Here is a 20,837-nt window from a genome sequence, read left to right as displayed (position 1 = left end):
TTCTGAATGACCATAAACCCTCCTTTGCAAAGGAGGGTTTATGGATAATAAAAGGATATGGTCGGGTTGCCTATACTTGGGGATGCATTTCACAAAGAAGCACAACTCACACTATTGTTTTAAAAAATTGAGGGATTCCACCAAATTTGACATTTCCAACACATGAGTGGTTCACTGGTGTGGTTGAACATCATCATTATTATTGTTTTGGACAATAAAAAGTTGTGAAAAAAAAGAATAGATGATTTACGGTTTTATTCATTGAGGTTTCAATATGGTGTCCTTTGTTTATAATATACACATGTAGGCTCCACACCTTGTGACAGCCAATAACAAAAATACTGCCAGACTTCAGAGCAACTTAAACTCTCTGCTTATATACATTATGTAACATTCCGTGTTCATTATTATTATTATCCCACTACTGCCACCATGTTAAAGTTTGGGTTAGTAAAGTAAGGAGAGATAACACAAGGGCATGTGTAGCTTACACACAAACCCATTTATTCGAGGGCAAATAACTCCTATCAAAGGAATGGTAACTCAGGGCAGGGATAGGAGCGAACAAACATGAAATTAAGAAGACTTCTGGTCAATGCCGGGTAGGTGCATCAAGTTATTTAATAAAGTGTTTCACACTGACCGTTGTAAATTAGTAATTTTAGAGTAATAAACATTTTGTTTAAAAAAAAAAGACTGTGCTGAAATAATAACGTTATTATTTAGAAACCCCATTTTTAACTCGTGATTGAGAGGATGTTTTGTAATTATTCTGCACTTTCACCTAACAAATGTAATTAGCAAATGATACGGTAAAAATTTAATTCAACTTAAAAATCCTATTAAAAAAAAAAAAACCATAACACGGTCTGTATTCGGCAAAGTTGACAATCACGGCGTGAGTTTATTGCAAGAAAACATTCTGTGTAGGCATAAAATTTTTTCGTTTTTATTTGCTAAATATTATTATATGAGGAATCTTTTCGAGGTAAAAGCTATTGTGAAATACACATTTTGTATTGAGAAACACACACTTTGAATATGTGAACAGTCGTCCAATATGACCAAATGGACGGCTATTTTGGTTGTTATTATTTACCTAATATTTACATATTTAAAGTATTAGAGGCTTTTAAGTGGGTGTTTTTTGCAGGAAACGGATCATTTGGACTTAGGGTTAATAAAAATAAAACAAAAACAAAAAAAATCTAGAATATGTAGAATTACTATATTCTTTTGTTCCCTTGTTTGATATTCCCGAATCTTCAAGATTACAAAGTTCGGCTTGAAAGTTTGTAAAGTTCAAAAAGATATCCTTGAAGACGGTCGGAGTTTACATTGACAGAAACACTGTGAAAATAAAAATGAAAATAAAAGTAATAGACTGAATAATCCAGAAAATACAAATGCAATAATTAGATTCATTTTTTTTTTTCAAGAGTGTGTAACAAAGTGGCGTGCTCTTATTGTAACAGAATGTTGACGAACGAAATCAGCAGACGCCGTAGGGTAGCTGGCTATCGAAAATATTAGCAGCAGCAGCCGTTTTAGGGACATGTAAATTGGCAAGTGTGCACACGCTGATGTCATGAGAAGAAGGAGAGAAAAGGAAAATATAAAAGACAGCATGCAGTTGAGCAACGGAAACAACTGGTGATGTTTTGATTTGTGTGCCGCAATAATTAAAAAAAAAATGTGCTGCGAGGTCAGTGAAATGCGTTGTTGGAAATTACTGGAATAAATGCTTTTTGTATTAACCTTAAAAAAAAAAATGCTGAGTCATACTTTTTATGTCCTTCCTTCTTTATTTGTTCCTCTGATGGTACCAGACAATGTGTGGATCCGAGTGATTGAAATGTAATGCCACGATTAAAGTGTAACAGGCACGTTACAAGTGGTTAATACCCAAACCTCAATTACTGAACAGCTGGATCAAAGATGAAACTCCTATTTATTTGTTTCCCCACAAGAGCAAAATTTGATACAAGGTCGTTTTTAATGTGGATGAATGTCCTACTCACCAGAAAGGGGCATGATGTATTTTGTAGTTGTCATTATGAAAATATGTTTTTTGGTGTAACAAATATTTAAAAAAAAAAAATGGGGGGACAAATAAAACAAAGTCTCGTGAATAAAAGCAAAATGACAATACACAGATGGGAGGCAAAATATAAAAAAAGGAGCAAATGAAACCAGACCCAAAAAGTATATCAATTTAATCAAGTTTTATTAAAAGAAAAAAAAATGCTGAATTGCTTTTAATTCCCAAAACAAGGGTTAACAATTAACTTTAAGTACCAATTGCAAAAAGATTTAAAAAAAGAAAAAAAAAAAAAAAAGAACACACAAAAAAGGAGTCTCTAATTGAGAGACTCTAGATTCTAGAATTAATTCTATCGTCTGGAACAACAAAGTTAAATTTATTGTCCAAACGATAGTGACAGATTAAAATGGGAAAATATATGTTGTCCCTTTTAAAATAATCATACAAAAATAGTCTTACTTGATATGTAAACTCCTGAAAGGAAAGAAGCATGCAAAAAAAAGTCTTTAAAATGTTCTTTTTCTTTCAGTCTTTCTTTGAGAGGCACTCTCTCAATCTTCTAGAACATTCTGGTTCTAATGTTGTTTTGTTGTGCGAATGAACTCTTTTTCTGGGTCAACGGCCAACTAGCACCGTGTATATTTGTGTGTGTGTATATGTGTATTGGGGTAGAGAGGGCTCCCGTAAGCCGTGGTGAAGGCAACCTTTCTAGGAGAAGCAAATCTCTGATTTAAAAAAAAACATAAAGTGGAAGACCATTATCCGCATTAAGCTGGTCTGCAGTTTAATTTGTTGCTGGCTATCTTGCTCTTGCTTGTTGTTGGATCTCAACATTTTGAACCGAGAGAGAGACTTAGCTGTCGTACAAAGCTAAGGCTCTGTAACATCATATTTGTATCGATACTCCCTCAGGCATTTGGGCTCATGGATTTTAAATATCTGAGGGAGTGGCACTCGTCTGACAAGACGTTGCAATCATCATATATATATATATATATATAGTGGCAAAACAAAAAACAACAAGAAGGAACAACTTCATATTTTTATTTTTTGGGGATATTACAATTGTTTCAACATAAATCAGACAATTTTAAACTTTATATCATTTAAAAATTTTCATATTTACATCTCATCAGATATGATTAAAAAGAATACAAAATTCGTACGTATCTTGACATATTTTTCTATTCGTTAAAAACTACATCAGACGGTGAATTACCTCCCCCTTGTGTTTTAACATGTCCACCATCTGTATATATATGTATATACAAATAAAAAATAAAACTTGAGTTCCTTCAACTATAATCGAAACCAAAAACAAAATTTATGAAGAATTCTTAGTAAAATTATTTATTACAAGAAATGGAATGTCATAACAATTAAACGACAATCACTGGGAAGAAAAAAGATGTAAACATGACACACAAAATAACAACCATGCTATCGTATTAATATATAGATTTATAAAGAAAGGAAGTGAGCATATGTCTACTCTGTGTTGGATATTTATATTTTAATATAAACTCCATTGTTAAATTGATTGTGACTTTGAATATAATTTTGAACAATCTGGTCTTTTTCCTTGGAGAAATATTTAGAGGATTTTGTTGGAGTCTTATTTTTTTGCACATTGTACTTGATATTTTCAGCTTCTTACTGCATTTACTTGTGAGAGGTACTGTATTATCTTTTATTGTCATCGAAATCATGATATCGCTTATTTTTATAATTGATTGATTGCTTGCTCTAATTAGGGATGCCTCTCCCCACAGTGTACTTGGAGGAAGCTTCACTTTAAGTTTGAAAGGCAAAGGTCAAATATTATGGTTCAATTTTGCTCTAAAAAGAAACATTCACTTCGAACGCGCCTCTGTTTTATCAAAGAACCAACTGCTGATTTTATAAAATTAGTTTTAAATAATCACTTGAATTAAAGTTAAACGTACAAAAGTAAAGTATCATGGTTCAATTGTGCTCTAAAAGAAACATTCGTATTGAACGAGTACCTGTCTTATAAAAGAACCTACATAGACTGGTCTTTTCTGCTTATGCGGTAATAAAACTTCTTAAATGCACTTGGAATGTTAGGTTGTATAAAAGTGATAACTTTGGTCAAAATCGCACAACCCTGCCACAATGCCACTGGGTCGTAAAGGGATACTATTTGGGACCAGATTTGCAGGGATATTACGTAGGGAGTTGAGTAGCGAGATGTCTGTTCATATTACACTTGAACTTCTGCATGTCAGTACAGTCAGGAAAGCAAAGACCTGGGAGGGACTTCTAAAGAGTAGCAGTTTGAGGGAAGAAGCTATCTGAGTAGAAGGCTTTATGGCATGTAGAGATCTATACAGTGTAAGGGTAGAATTTTGCTACTTGTCTGTTTGTCTTGGGTATTTACATCGAGTAGTACTAATGTTTTTAGTTCATCTGAGCATTTACCATTAAAGTACTTTTAAAACACAGAGATGCAACATGTCGGCAATGGTATCGACGTTGGAGTTTGCCCAACAGTGCGAAACCTACTAGGTTGGTAATTTTTTTTAACCCTATCTAGGAGTTAGAAACTTGTGTCAGATGCAGCAGACCGGATGTGACAACAATATTCCATGCATGGGCGAATAGTGGCTTTGTAGAGATGCAGGATACTCTCAGGTGTGAGTAACCTTCTAGAATGGTAGAGAGAGCCCACTTTCCTCTCAGCAGCCTTTGCAATTATCTCAATGTATTTGTTCCAAAATTACAGACAGATGAATAGTATTTGTGTACAGTGAGTTTAATCGACATGTGTTTATGCACGTTTGCTTATAAGTATGTACATTGAGTTATAACCATCTTAATGTCTAACATGCATTAATTTTTAAAATAGCAAAAATGTGCATGCCATCATGGTAAATAGCTGATAGTACTATTCGCTGAAATCTCTTAGTTTTAAGATGCCGAATTGCTCCTGTCAAGTTGACAAAAATAAGAGAACAAAATTCTCCAGGACAGCGAATTTTAGGTTGGAAGTTCTTGAAACATTACAAAATTATATTTAAATTTCGATATTTAAGTTCTCTCTCATGGCAGGATAATGTTATACCAGGGTTGGAAAGTGGGATTTCAAGAGCCAGAGCCTGCACAGGACTAAATCTATACCTCAGTCAACAGGGAACAAGTTGTCTTAACAATGGTCTATATATTCGGTTGGATTTGGTGCTAAGAGAAGACCCCTGGCTCTTTAAAAAATGTAAATCTCTTTCATGTCTAGTTTAGGTTAGTTTATATAGGATTCTCCACCAAACTTTCTTAAAGGTTAGAATTTAGCATGCTATGCTCTGATTGGTTAAAAAAATTCAATTGGTGCTTGACTGCCCAATGTGTACATTTATTATACAACTTGTCAGCGACAAGTAAACTCACAACTAACAACATCGATAGCAATACTTACCCTCTTCCCTTCTTTTTGTAAAACGCTGAATTCTCCCCAAGTTAAACTGACCTCGTCATATCCAATCTTAGTGAGACAAAGGGTAAATAAAACTTGCATTACTTATTGATTTTCTAATGACCAAAAAAGGAGGGGGTTGTTAAACTTTGGGTTCGTAAAGTAATGAGAGTTGAATGTCTGAAAGGTTAGGAATGAAAGGCGTCATATAGATAATGATTCCTAGAACCTTTTGTGGCTTTGTTATATTAGTTGGTGAGTGATTTTATTTCCTCCACTTTTAGGAGATTTGAGAGTATCCCATTTTCGTTAAAGCTAACAGAAGAACTTGGCTTCTTTCTGATTGAGAGCACATTTGTTATTGTCGAATGTGAGACGTACAATCTGTGCTGTCTCCATCAACATTCGTAAGTTGTGGTTGTGTTCCTCTTTGCTTTGTCTGAAGACAATCACATCATCGATCAACGCTAAAGTTCCAGTGCACTTTTCTATTATCATATCCATCTTCTGTTGGAAAACATCTTGGGAAATAACTAAACCAAAAGGCATTCTTCGGAAACAATATCTGCTAAAGAGAGAGTTGAAGGTAGTTAACAATTGTAACTCTCTGTCTACATTTACAGACCGGTAGCCATTTTTGGCATCAAGCTTAGAGAAGAATTTAGCGCCAGATAGTTTATAGGAGAGTTCCTCCATTGTCGGTTTCTTGTGGTGGCTACACATGATCTTTCATAGGCGGAGTTTGCTGTTGTTCTTGCAAACATACACAATACTGTTAATCCATTCCATTGGCTAATCAACCTTGTGGATAGCATTTCATCCAGTTCTGTTTTTATTTCGTCCTTCATGTGGATAGGGCATTTCCTGGATGTATGTATGTGTGTGGTTATTTAATTGAAGCATGATATGATATTCTCCTGCAAAGTTATCAACCTGATCAAATTGATTTGGATATGCTTCCATCAGGTGTTTCGTGGAGTTGATTGGAGTATTGATTGAAAGAACAACTCAGGCACCTGCTGCATAATTGACTGGAGCACATTGTTCTTTGGGTGGAGTAGTAGAGAGTAACTAGCTTCAAGTTCTGGAGGAAGGGTAGTCCTAGTATAGTATGTCCCTATGAGGTTGCTACATATAACTTCATGTACCGCCATTCACCTTTGCATAAAAGGATATGGTCGGGTTGCCTATACTTGGGGATGCATTTCACAAAGAAGTACAACTCACACTATTGTTTTAAAAAATTGAGGGATTCCACCAAATTTGACATTTCCAACACATGAGTGGTTCACTGGTGTGGTTGAACATCATCATTATTATTGTTTTGGACAATAAAAAGTTGTGAAAAAAAAGAATAGATGATTTACGGTTTTATTCATTGAGGTTTCAATATGGTGTCCTTTGTTTATAATATACACATGTAGGCTCCACACCTTGTGACAGCCAATAACAAAAATACTGCCAGACTTCAGAGCAACTTAAACTCTCTGCTTATATACATTATGTAACATTCCGTGTTCATTATTATTATTATCCCACTACTGCCACCATGTTAAAGTTTGGGTTAGTAAAGTAAGGAGAGATAACACAAGGGCATGTGTAGCTTAGACACAAACCCATTTATTCGAGGGCAAATAACTCCTATCCAAGGAATGGTAACTCAGTGCAGGGATAGGGGCGAACAAACATGAAATTAAGAAGACTTCTGGTCAATGCCGGGTAGGTGCATCAAGTTATTTAATAAAGTGTTGTAAATTTGTAATTTTAGAGTAATAAACATTTTGTTTAAAAAAAAGACTGTGCTGAAATAATAACGTTATTATTTAGAAACCCATTTTTAACTCGTGATTGAGAGGATGCTTTGTAACTATTCTGCACTTTCACCTAACAAATTTAATTAGCAAATGATACGGTAAAAATTTAATTCAACTTTAAAATTCTATTAAAAAAAAAAAAACCATAACACGGTCTGTATTCGGCAAAGTCGACAATCACGGCGTGAGTTTATTGCAAGAAAACATTCTCTGTAGGCATAAAATTTTTTCGTTTTTATTTGCTAAATATTATTATATGAGGAATCTTTTCGAGTTAAAATCTATTGTGAAATATACATTTTGTATTGAGAAGCACACACTTTGAATATGTGAACAGTCGTCCAATATGACCAAATGAACAGCTATTTTGGTTAATGTGTTATTATTTACCTAATGTTTACATATTTAAAGTATTAGAAGCTGTTAAGTGGGTGTTTTTTTGCGGGAAACGGAACACTTGGACTTAGGGTTAATAAAAATAAAACAAAAAACAAAACAAAAAAAAAACCCCTAGAATATGTAGAATTACTATTTTCTTTTGTTCCCTTGTTTGACATTCCCGAATCTTCAAGATTACAAAGTTCGGCTTGAAAGTTTGTAAAATTCAAAAAGATATCCCTGAAGACAGAAACACTGTGAAAATAAAAATGAAAATAAGAGTAATAGACTGAATAATCCAGAAAATACAAATGCAATAATTAGATCCATTTTTTTTTTTCAAGAGTGTGTAACAAAGTGGCGTGCTCTTATTGTAACAGAATGTCGACAAACGAAATCAGCAGAAGCCGTAGGGTAGCTGACTATTGAAAATATTAGCAGCAACAGCAGCAGTCGTTTTAGGGATATGTAAATTGGCAAGTGTGCACACGCTGATGTCATGAGAAGAAGGAGAGAAAAGGAAAATATAAAAGACAGCATGCAGTTGAGCAACGGAAACGACTGGAGATGTTTTGATTTGTGTACGGCAATAATAAAAAAAAAAAATGTGCTGCGAGGTCAGTGAAATGCGTTGTTGGAAATTACTGGAATAAATACTTTTTGTATTAACCTTAAAAAAAAATGCTGAGTCATACTTTTTATGTCCTTCCTTCTTTATTTGTTCCTCTGATGGTACCAGACAATGTGTGGATTTGAGTGATTGAAATGTAATGACACGATTAAAGTGTAACAAGCACGTTACAAGTGGTTAATACCCCAACCTCAATTACTGAACAGCTGGATCAAAGATGAAACTCCTATTTATTTGTTTCCCCACAAAAGCACAATTTGATACAAGGTCGTTTTTAATGTGGATGAATGTCCTACTCTCCAGAAAGGGGCATGATGTATTTTGTAGTTGTCATTATGAAAATATGTTTTTTGGTGTAACAAATATTTAAAAAAAATGGGGGAAAAAATAAAACAAAGTCTCGTGAATAAAAGCAAAGTGACAATAAACAGATGGGAGGCAAAATATAAAAAAAGGAGCAAATGAAACCAGACCCGAAAAGTATATTAATTTAATCAAGTTTTATTAAAAGAAAAAAAATGCTGAATTGCTTTTATTTCCCAAAACAAGGATTAACAATTAACTTTAAGTACCAATTGCAAAAAGATTTAAAGAAAAAAAAAAAAAAAAGAACACACTAAAAAGGAGCCTCTAATTGAGAGACTCTAGATTCTAGAATTAATTCTATCGTCTGGAACAACAAAGTTAAATTTATTGTCCAAACGATAGTGACAGATTAAAATGGGAAAATATATGTTGTCCCTTTTAAAATAATCATGCAAAAATAGTTTTACTTGATATGTAAACTCCTGAAAGGAAAGAAGCCTGCAAAAAAGGTCTTTAAAAATGTTCTTTTTCTTTCAGTCTTTCTTTGAGAGGCACTCTCTCAATCTTCTAGAACATTCTGGTTCTAATGTTGTTTGTTTTGTTTTTGCTAATGAAAAGGTCCTTATAAGAAGGAAATTTCGGTTGTTCCTAGACAGTTTCTTTCCTGGAGAACACATGTGCCGATAATGTCTTCTTGTCTGACTGGCTGGCAAATTTAATTTCTGTCTCTTACAGAAAAATATCCCAGTTTCTTCTTTTGAGACTAATAGTTTCCTCGTTGCCTTATAATTAACTGGGAATAAAATTGTAATATCTTTCTTCAAAGAATAAAATCTGGGTCATTATGTTTAACGTAAAAAAAAAAGAAAAGTTTTTTGACGGAGTTCGAAGCCAAGCATCTTCTGCTGATGCCGGCTAACTAAAAACTGAAGAAAATGGACGAAAAGCCCTTCTTCCCTCACCCGCTGGCTCCTGACAAGGCAAGCGGAGGTGACTGTTGGAAAGTAATGATGATGATAATGCCAGGTCAAAAAGTGTAGGCATTCTACTTAACAAAGGCAAAAAAGGGTTGAACCCCACTCTGCCTCCTGGCATCGCTTGAGAGTTGCTGAGATTAAAAATAAAATTCTCAAAGGCACCCTAGACTAGGAGTAAAAAAATTAATAATTGCCCCCTTTTTTTTTTTATTAAAAATTTTTTTTATTCAATTTTCACCCCAAACAAGGTTCAGGCCACTTCGAAGTAGGGGGCTACTATCGAGGACATAAGTTGCAAAGATATTATGAAAGGAAATTGGTAGCAAGATGTTTGTTCACATTGCACTTGAACTTCTGCATGTCAGTACAGTTGGGAAAGCAGAATCCCGGAAGGGAGTTCAAAGTCTAGCAGTTCTGGGGAATAAACTATTGGAGTAGAAGGCTTTCTGACACCTAGGGATCTCTACTGTGAAGGGGTGGGATTTAGCTGCTTGTCGGGTTTGTCGGGGGTATTTACGTCAAAAGGGTACACGTGCTTGTAGTTCGTCAGAGCATTCACCATTAAAATAATTGTAGAAAAAATATGTAAACATTAAGTAAAGTTGTCCAATATGGCCAAATGGACGGCTGTTTTGGTTAACTGTTATTATTGACCTAATGTTTACATATTTAAAGTATTAGAGGCCGTTAAGTGGGTATTTTTTGTTGGATATGGATCAGGCAGAGGGATGCAACATCTCATCGATGGGACAGAGGCTGAAGCTTAGATGACAGTTCAGGACCTATCAGGTTGGCGACTCTCTTTGGAACCCTATCTAAGAGTAAGAGACAAGTAGCAGATGCACCAGCCCAAATGTGACAACAGTACTCCATACATGGGCGAATGGTGGCTTTATACAGGTACAGGATACTTTCAGGCGTAAATAGCTTTTTAGCATGGTAGACAGAACCCACCTTCTTCGCAGCAGCCTTGGCAATGCTCTCAATGTATCTGTTCCAACTCATGTTCTCTGTGCCGAGGAGATTAAAAGTCTGGAAGGGTTTCCCTTTCATTGACGAAGGACAGAACACCAGAACAGATACTACACTAGGCAAAAAAACATTCAAAATGCGTGGGGGAGGGGGGTATATGGTCAATGACCATTGGTCATCCTTGTCACTGTACTTTATGACTGTCTAAGTTATTCCTAGCTAGAGTCTTCAATCGCCATAATACCACATTCACTCCAGTGATCGTCCCACTTGAGATTCCCAAATTAATCAAAGTCTGTGTTACCTGGGTAACTTTTGGATCAAAGACGAACTAATACTACTACTACTACAACTGCTAGTCCCGTTATATATACCCCGAATGTTTGACTTAATTAGTACGAATAGTATGGTCGAGTAGTAGTATCTAACAGTGCAGACATTCAGACTAGCAGGATAGACACAAGTTTTTAAGTGCACACACACTACGACGTGTTGTAGTAAATCCACTGCGAATAGCTAACACATCCAAATGAGTATCCGTTGCTATTATTATTACAATTATGAGTCTGTTGTCACATACAGCTGACTCCCCATCATAACGCTAATAAAAAAATCGCATCTTCACAAAACCCCAGTAAAAACACGCACTCTCTCCGCACGCTCGGCATTTTCGACGGGTATTATTACAACAATGCCATGCAACACATAAAAAAAAAAAAAAAACAGGTAAGAATTAAACAATTTTAATAAAAGTGAAGGTAAGGTGACGTATACATTTATTTTAGTTTAAAGTATTGCAAAAAAAAAAAAAAAAAAAAAAACTTTTTTACTTTGAGGCAAGCAAGAAAGATTTTTTTTTTTTTTTTAACAAGAGCGAAACCGGTGCTTCTACAGAATTTGAACCAAAGCAACTTTTTGCCGCAATTTTACTAAAATTTAGGTTAGGATTAAAAAAAAAAAATTGTTCAAATTCTATAAAAGTACCAAAAGAAAGTAGACGTAACATTTTTAATTGAAATAATTTTTATTTAAAATAACACGTTTAGTGAGTTAAAAAAAAAAAAAAAAAGCACAGGGCACTACTGTATCTAGCATTCTAATTCAGTGAATTAGTTATTTGGAAGGGTATAATATTGTAGCTAATGTAGATCGGTCCCCGGCTTCCAGTGTTGGTTGGATCGATAAATCTGGTAACTAATAGTTACAACAACCGAAAGGAAAAAACACAAAATTAAATTCTGGTTTCTGAAACGTAAAACAATGTTATTTTCACGTTTAGGTGTATCAGAATTTTTGTAGGAATTTTTGACACCCCTAACACGAAACTGCGAATAAAATATAAAAAAATTCGTAATTTCTCTTTTGAAAGTGGGTTGTTTATTTGCTCTATGGATTATACTTCCAAAATAAACTATTAAACTTGCATAAAAAGCAATAGAAATATTTTTTTATTAAAAAAAAAAAAAAAAATAGTAATGAAATTAATTGAATTTTACGAGTTCAGTATTTTTCAATTTTTAAACTTTAAAAATTTATCAAATGTTTTCTATTTATTCTATTTTTACGATATTTTCAGGGTCAATGTGAAATTTTATGCTCTTTCCAATAAACCGAATATAATATTTTAGACAAACGTTTTTTTTTAGTTCACGCCCCCCGTATTTTGAAATGTCTATTAAAAAGTAAATAATTAATTTATGTGCCAAAGTTATATATATATATCACAAATTGAAGATAAAAGATCAATAAATAATATAATTCTAATTTAAAACAACAACAAAAAAAAGAACAGTTTTGTTGAAATTTACCTGTAAAGTCCGAAGTTTACCCCCCCTTTTTTTAAACCACGTTGCTTGTATTTTTTTTTTTTAACGAAACCTTGATCCTTGCTCCTTTAATTGAAAAAAAAAATTAGGGTTTGAATTACATTTTTCGAGTAGTTATAAGCTTGGAAAGACAGGGGGTCGAATTATTCAATATTTTTCACGAAGTTTCTGACACTGCTGTGGTTGCTGTGCTGCTAAGCTGTTGACTGTAAAATGAGACTCGTTTTAAATTTTTTGGGGGGGGGGGGCTTAAATAAGCAAACGAACAAAAAATACAATTTATAAAAAATGAAAAAAAAAACAACTCAAAAAACAAAAACAAAAACACCCAAAACTAGTCTTCATTTAGGTAGGTACACTTTTTAAAAAGTGGCACTTAAAGTAAAATTAATGAATTCCATGTCTTTTTTCTGTGAAAATGAATAAATAAAAAGCGGGCTACTTACGAAAAATACAGCCCATTTTTTTTTTTTTAAATAGAATTTTAAATTGTTAGGTGAAAGTACAAAATAATTACAAAGCACCTCTTCTTCCCATGTTAAGAATGAGGGTACTTGTGCACTTTTGCCATCGTGCTGAAATAATAATGTTATTATTTTGAAAGCCATTCTTAACACGGGGAGAGGAGGATGTTATGTAATCAATCTGGGCTTCCACCTAACAATTTAATAAAAAAAAAAAAAAAAGATATAGCGAAGCTTAAATTTAACAAGAAAAAAAAAAAACGTTTAGAAACTCATGCTGGTACGTGTGAATATGCACTTTTGCCGTAGAAGAGTAACTTATCTTGCCTTTGGTAACATTTACTTATTATATATTTGAATTTTTGACTTTTTTTAAAAAAATATTTTCCTTCCTTTGAAGATTGTAATGCCGGGTATGGGGCAGCCAAACCAGCTGCCAACATTGCCCCGCTTTTTTATTGAAACCAACCGAGAGCTCTTTTTAGTATCCTCGCTGTTCCCTTAAGTGCAATTGTCTGAATCTCTTTTGCACTTGGTTCACCAGGAATATTAGTTAGGTAGGACTTCAGGTTCTTCTTCATAAGTCCTGTGGCACCTATGATACTTTTGCGAAGGACTGTGGACAGTGAAACATACCCGCGGATTAAAAACAAAGTTCTATTTCGGTACAAAGGAATTCAGTTTTAAAATCAAACGGAACTCGAAACAAAACCTGTAAAGATCGTCAACGGGCGGTGATCCACGCCATATTGCGGTTATTTTCTTTTTATATTGCAGCTTTTTATTTATTTAACAGAAATATTAGCCATTCAGTTAACAAAAATAAAACCATGCGCAATAAATTTCTTTATAAGTTCATGTTTTATTTCTTTGTATTTATTTATTTATTTATTTATTTATTATTATTATTTTTTTTTTTTTTTACGGAAATAAGGATACGACATGTGCTTAGAAAAGTTACGCGAGTGACAGTGAGTGCAAAATTTGTTTGGAGGTAGTTAGTTCTCTCCCACTGCAAGAACTGTGACACCAGGTTCGGAAAGTGGGATTGAAAAAGTCAGCGCCCCCGAGGAGGGACACTCTGACCTGCAAAAAATGCCTGGGAAGCCCCGTTGGTATTCCCCGGTAAGGGCGCCGCCTCAGGCGATTAGCAATAAACTAACCCCTTCTCAAAGAGAGAAGGCAAAGCCTGGGAGGTGGACCTCCTAGAACTGCACAGGATTAGCATCGTATTGCAATCGACAGGAATCAGTTCATTACAGTAATGATCTAATCTCTGTTGGTTTGGGGTCCGAAGATAAAAATCGCCAGCCAGTTGCTTGGATCTGACTGACTTGCGAGTGGGTGGTAGTGCCACAGACGACTGGAGATAGACCAATCTTCCTCTCTGGGGAGAGTTACTTCTTAAATCTAGAACAGAGCCATACTCCACTTGTCATGCCAGCCTAATGACTTATTTTCATTTTTTTTTTTAATTGCAGTGTATTTTTATGCTTTGGAATAAAATATAAGTTAACATTTCGATACTTGTGTAATTTACAGAGTGTGCTGAAATCATAACTTTATTATTTAGAAAGCCATTCTTAACATGAGAAGGTGAGTTTTGTTAACTAGTCTATGCTTTGGACTTGTAAAATTGAAAATATTATCTAAAAAATAGCACGACCCATAAACTGCACAATTACTAACATTTTTGCTTTTTTTTTTATTTTACATAGGCATCACCACTTATCAAGGCCAAGAGGCCACTCAAGGATAAGGGTTAAAGAGTGTACAGTAGACAATTTAGTAATCGTTAGTAATGGACATTCGGTAAATTTGTTAACAAGTAGAACGGCTCATCAAGAACTTGTTTACATTAGACTTGAAGACCATATTGTAGTCAGCTGGAAAGAAGGAAAACGGAAGACAATGCCACAGGTCGTGCAGTTCTAAGAAAGAAGCTTTGTTCATGGAATCTACGTTTAGGTTTAGGCACAGATAAAAAGTGGGGGGAATTATTGATAGTGTTTTCAGCTAGACGAGTGTTTCTTGTGAAAGTTTGGCGAGGAGGGGACCATAGATTGAAGCTCAGTCAAACACTTTCCATGAAAATAACGATACAGCAGAGACAAACTCGCAACATCTCTTCTGTGAGATAGAGGTTGCAGGGAAGAGAAAAGGACATCTCCTATGAGGCTACAAAGTCTATTTTGAACCCTATCAAGGTAGGACAAGTCCTTTCTAGCAGCTCCTGCCCAGATGTGGCAACAGTATTCCATCCTTGGATGTACCTGGCTCTTATATAGATAGAGAATTGCATCAGCAGTGAGATATCTACTGGATCGATAGAAGAATCCCACCATTTTTCCAGCGGCCTTGGGAACAGGTTTGATGTACGTGTTCCATTTAAGATCAGTTGTAAAGGTCAAGCCCAGAAGCTTGTCAAAACTTGAGGCCTCCTCAAGATGAGAGCCATTCATTTCAATTGATGCCAGATGGAGATCAGAACGTTTATGATGTAAAGATAGAAGCTTGGTTTTAGATGCATTAAAAGTAACAAGCCACTCCTTTTGTAGATGAAATGAGTACAATTTACTCCCCCTTCTCCACTCATCATTCACATCAGTAAAACAGAATGAGACAACAACATGCCGATCAGTAATGGTGAAACTTGGCTCGGGTTCAAGGACAGCTCAACAAGAACTTATTTACATTATGTTTGCAAACGATCATGTGAGATAATCAGCTGGGAAACAGCCCCATGGTATTGTGTTTCATAGTTTCATAGATGGACAGTTTTACGAAAGAAACTCTGGAATTTTCATTTATCAGGTTGACAAGAAAGTTGTTGCAGTTTTAAACTTTTAAATTCTGATGAACATGTCTCAGCTCAAACAAAAATTTATGATCGAAATAAGCACCATTAGAATCAACACACTTTTGCCAACACAAAACAAGTGTATTTATGGCAGTCAAGTAAAAATCTTGTGTTCTGGTGCTGATGAAGTTGCTCATAATTTTGATATCGCTTAGGATTTTGAAGCATTTCTCCTGCAGAAAGTTTTTGAGACGCTTGAGAAAGTGGTAGGTGAGAGGTGGGGAGAGTATGAGGCAGAGTTTTGTAGCCCAATTCATTCAACTTCTGCAGGATCGGTTTAGCAACGTGCGGTCGGACATTGCCATGGAGGAGAATTAGGCCTTTTCTGTTGACTAATTGTTGTGGAGGAGAATTGGGCCTTTTCTGTTGACGATGTTGTTGTCAAAGTTTCTGATGCATTTTATCTAAGTGTAGTCAGAACTTCTTTGCCGCCATGGTTTTGTCTGCATTCAAAAAAACTATAATGGATGAGACCAGTTGCAGACCACCAATAGTCAGAATGACTTTCTTTTGGTGCAACTCTGGCTTCAGGAAGTGTCGTGGAGCTTTGTCAGGGTCTAACCACTAAACTAAGCATAGTCTGTTGTTGTAAAGAGCCCATTTTCCATTGCAACCTGATCAAGAAATGGGTTGTTCTTGTGTAAAAGAACGGAATATGACAATTCATAACAGCGTTTCTTTTGGTTGTAATTCAATTCGTGAGGCACCCTTTTATTAAGTTTTTTTTTGTCTTTCCAATCTCTCTCAAGTGGTTGGAAATTGTTGTATACGTTATGTCTAATTCATTTAATTCGAACTGTTTGGAGTGGATTGGGTTTGACTTTAATTAATCAGTGTCAACATCCAATGAGCCGACCACTACACTCATCATCTTCAAGATTCTCATTGCCACCATGAAATTTCTTAAACCACCATTGTGCTGTGTGTTCAGTAGTGGTTCCTAAGCCAAACACTTCATTGATATCACGAGCTGTTTCAGCAAATTTTCGGCCTAATTGGAATTAAAATAAAAAAATTGTGCAAAACTGCTTTTTTTCCAATCTTGTATTCGTGTTCTAAAAAGAAAACATAATTGTTTTAAAATGATTATATAGAGTGAAAAATGCTCTTTAAAATGATATATAAAGTAAAGTTATTATAACGAAAACTTATTTGAAAATACATCATTTGGAATGAAAATTAAAAATTCCACAAGAACTTTCTTTTCAACCTAATATTTTTCGGCACAGACAGGAAGTGAGGGAAATTGTTGACAGTTATTGTAGTTAGACAAGTATTTGTTACGGGAGTTTATGGAGACGGGTGCATATATCAAAGCTCCATCGAGCACCTACAATAAAAGTAACAATAGAGTTGCTATAGACTCACAAGGTCCATTCTGTGAAGAATAGGAAGTAGAGAAGGAAAAGGTTCTCACCCACTAGATTTCAAAGACAGTTTTGTACCCTATCAAGGCAGGAAAGGGTCATCCTTCCCAGATGTGGCAACAGTTTTCTTTCTTTCTTCTACACTTCTACAAGCTAATATCTATAATGTTAAAAAGGCCAGCACCATTTTTTTTTTTTTTTAATGTCTGCTCTTCTCAATCTCCTAATAATCCGAGACAGAAAAAAAAAAAAAAAAAAAAAATACAAACTCAACGGTTGGTGTTTCTTTTTTCTTTAGGCCATCAGAAATAATAATTTATACAGGATGGAATGATAAATTTGTTGCCCTAAAGAAAACAACACTACAGCTTTATTTTAAAACATTTATTGAAAAAATCAATTCAGGTAACTTGATTATGTAGTAGAGCTGACATCTATTCAATGTAGCCACCTTCAGCCTCAATCACCGCCTCTATATGGGTTTGGAACTGGGAGCATGCCTTTTCCATAACTGCTGGTGAGAGCTCAGTGAATACTCAGCGGATGGTAGCAATCAGGCTGGCTTTAGTGTTGTGGGAGGTCATGTTGGTGATGTTCTCGACATATGACCAAACAAAGTAGTCCAGTGGGCTCAGGTCGGGGGGAGAAAGGACAGTGAGAAAAAGGTATAAAGTCGTAGCACGTCTTCTGAATCCAAGTCTGGGTCTCTTTGGACTTGTGGGCTGGCGCTGAGTCCTGCTGCCACACCCAGGGTCTGACAGCTGTCACCTGATTGAACCAGGGGATCACCATACTCTTCAGCACATCCAGGTACACTTTGGTGTTGACTTTCAAGCCGACTTCGAAGATGTGAGGTGGCATGATGTGACTCTCACTTGAAACCACACAAAAGACAATAACCATGGCCAGAAATTTCATTGAGCTGTGCCCTCAATCATTGAAGTGTCTGGATTTGCATTTTGAGGGCGTTGGCAATGGTCCTGTTGTCATAACTTAAATCAGCAGAGAGAATGTGTTGTACAGCGGCGCATCTTTGATCTCGTTTGTTGAATATTGTGTCACTTTCTGACATGATAGTAGGCTACTACCACTCTTAAGATTTGTACACAACTGACCAACTAGTAGATGGTCTGCAACAAAAAAAAGAAAACCGGTTTTCATCAAACGGAAATGGAATCATGTCGTTTTTTCTAGGGTGACAATTTTATCATTCCACCACGTATATTAAACATTAAATTACATTATTATTGGTTAGTTTTGACAATTTTTAGCTCTTAACATCAAGTAGCTTCATGCTTTGTCTGGAGCGATTTCCATAAAACAAAAGCAGTATTCTACACTCTAATTCTTTCTATAATAAGGTTTCACAGAAAAGACTACATGGAGATTACTAACATCTCTACATAAATGCTGTGGAACCGACTTGATTCGAACTTGACATCATCAGTTTACATCGGGTTAGGATTAGGGTTATTTCTATCTCTCATACACATACGTTTTCTGTCTCTATTCTGTTTAAATACAAGAGGCGTTCCAAAGGTAATGCCTCCTATTTTTTATTCCACCCAAATAGATAAGACGGAATTGTGAATTGCATTGTTATGCTGACTGAACTTATGCATTCATGACCTGAAAGTTTTATTTTTCTGCTGCAGATATTGATGGTGTGAGACCTTAAGAAAGCAATCCCTGTCATGGACGTGCACCGGATGCAGAGATGCGTCATATAATTCCTGGAAAAAGCGCAATGAGAATAGTGGTTACTATGTAGAAAAAGGAATTCTTGAGCACAAAAGGTCCCCCGTTTTAATGGTGCTACTCCCGTTTTCCTTGCCCTTCAACTTTTTGAGTTGAAAAAAAAATAGGAGGCTTTACTTTTGGAATAACCCTTGTAAAACAAACCACGTGATTTTCTATCAACAGCCGATTTTAATATTACGAGTATTGATGGCAACCTGTATTACAGCAGAAAAGATGCACATTTGTATGATATTGTACACACATGACGGTAAGCAGTATTCCACTATGAAACATTTTCATAATGATGCACTTTATTTTTCCCGTAAAGGCAGTCAATGAACCATTTTAATAACACCATTCAAAGCAATAGAGAACATGAAAAAAAAAAAAACAAGGACAAAAAGTAATAAAGGTGATTCTTGTTCATTTCGACATGTGAAATCATTTTCTTTTTCTTTTATTAAGCCACTAGCGAGGGTACTCGGCATTGCCCAGATGGACAAAGGTGGTATACTAAGGATATTGAGCAACCTCCAGAAAAAAAAAATAATAAATGAACTTTTGTTTCAATCAAAATAGCAGCAGGTGCCCGTGCGACCGCAAAAAAAAAAAAAATTAACTGCAGTAGGCAGGCTCGAACCTGTAACGCGAAAGAAAGGAAAAGAAGGTGAAAAAAAGCTAACGTGCTAGCTGTCATGGCCACAACGACATATGACGTCACAACGGGTCGAAATAACGTTTTTTAAATATACATTGAGATTGCTAGATGTATGACTTGCAAAAATCTCGACACAACAAGTGACCCCTCCTTGCAAATAAATGACCCAGTTTACAGAATGAATAATTTTTGGCCAATTCTTAGATATTTTTTGTCCGAGAGATTGATCATTTTGACGATACCAATTTTGTCATGGCCTGATGCATCTGTCAAAAGTTTTTGGCAAACATACAAACACACACACACACACACACACACAGACACGTACACAAACTAACACACATTTTCCCTTTTATATAATATACTAGCGGGGGGGGGTATACCCGGCGTTGCCTGGGTGTTTGGAGGTGTAAAAGAAAAAAGGTAGGCTCGAACCTTAAGCCTTGACGCAAAGGTGGAAATGAAAGGGAAAAAACCCTAACCCAAACCTCGGGCCACGAGGGGAGAGGAAGTGAAACCTGTGTTAATTTATCGTTGCCCGAGTGTTTGTTTCCGGGACGGGGGGGGGAGTTTTAAAAAATGTTATGGTAGGTAAGTAGGAAGGATCAAACCCGGAGTCATGAGTAAAAATAGGAAAATAAAGTGTGAAAAAAAAAAAAAAAAAAACATCTGCAACGTTAACAGTTCGGCCACCAAGAAAAGTCCATTCCAGTTGTTTAGGAAAAAAAAAAAAAAAAACGACTACGGTAGGTCGGCGCGAATGTGAAAATATAATGTGAATTGTCCAGCACGTTAACCACTACGCCACAGAGCACTGCAACTTAGTTTAGTGATTTTAAATAACTTCACATGAAAGAACTACGAAGCCAAACCGGTGTTCTCTTCTCAACTGTTCCTTGTGAACGATCCCCAAACGGTGTTAAGTGGTGGCAGCGGGAGGAGGAATTTATAAGAGAGAAAATATTTTACCACTTCCATTGATCTTAACCGATTTTGGCCGTGACTTCTCAGCAGAAAAAGTATAGAAATCTAAGATTATCGAGGAATTTGAGAAATAATAAGCCTATAACACACCTCAGATATTGTTCTGCCGTTTGTGCATATTATATTTGCATGAAATATCTTGATTTTTTAATCCTATTAAGGTCAAAATCAGACGGAAAAAATGAGTACATTTTATTTATATAGAGATAACGTAAAATTAACAGGTGCTCGAAAGTTAAGTCGCGAGATGTAGACAGCAGATGTAATCTAAGCAGATTATTTAGTCCAGAGGGAACAGGGTCTCACGGTAGGGAACATGTAGTATATATCTGATGACGCGATACTGTAGACGTTCTACATTCTATTCATATTGTTGACCTTTGAGA

The sequence above is a fragment of the Euprymna scolopes genome, chromosome 4 (assembly GCF_053919585.1).
Source record: "Euprymna scolopes isolate OS-2025 chromosome 4, ASM5391958v1, whole genome shotgun sequence".
Lineage (NCBI taxonomy): Eukaryota > Metazoa > Mollusca > Cephalopoda > Sepiida > Sepiolidae > Euprymna > Euprymna scolopes.
The sequence above is the reverse complement of the archived record's forward strand: the minus strand, read 5'-3'. Positions refer to the sequence as shown.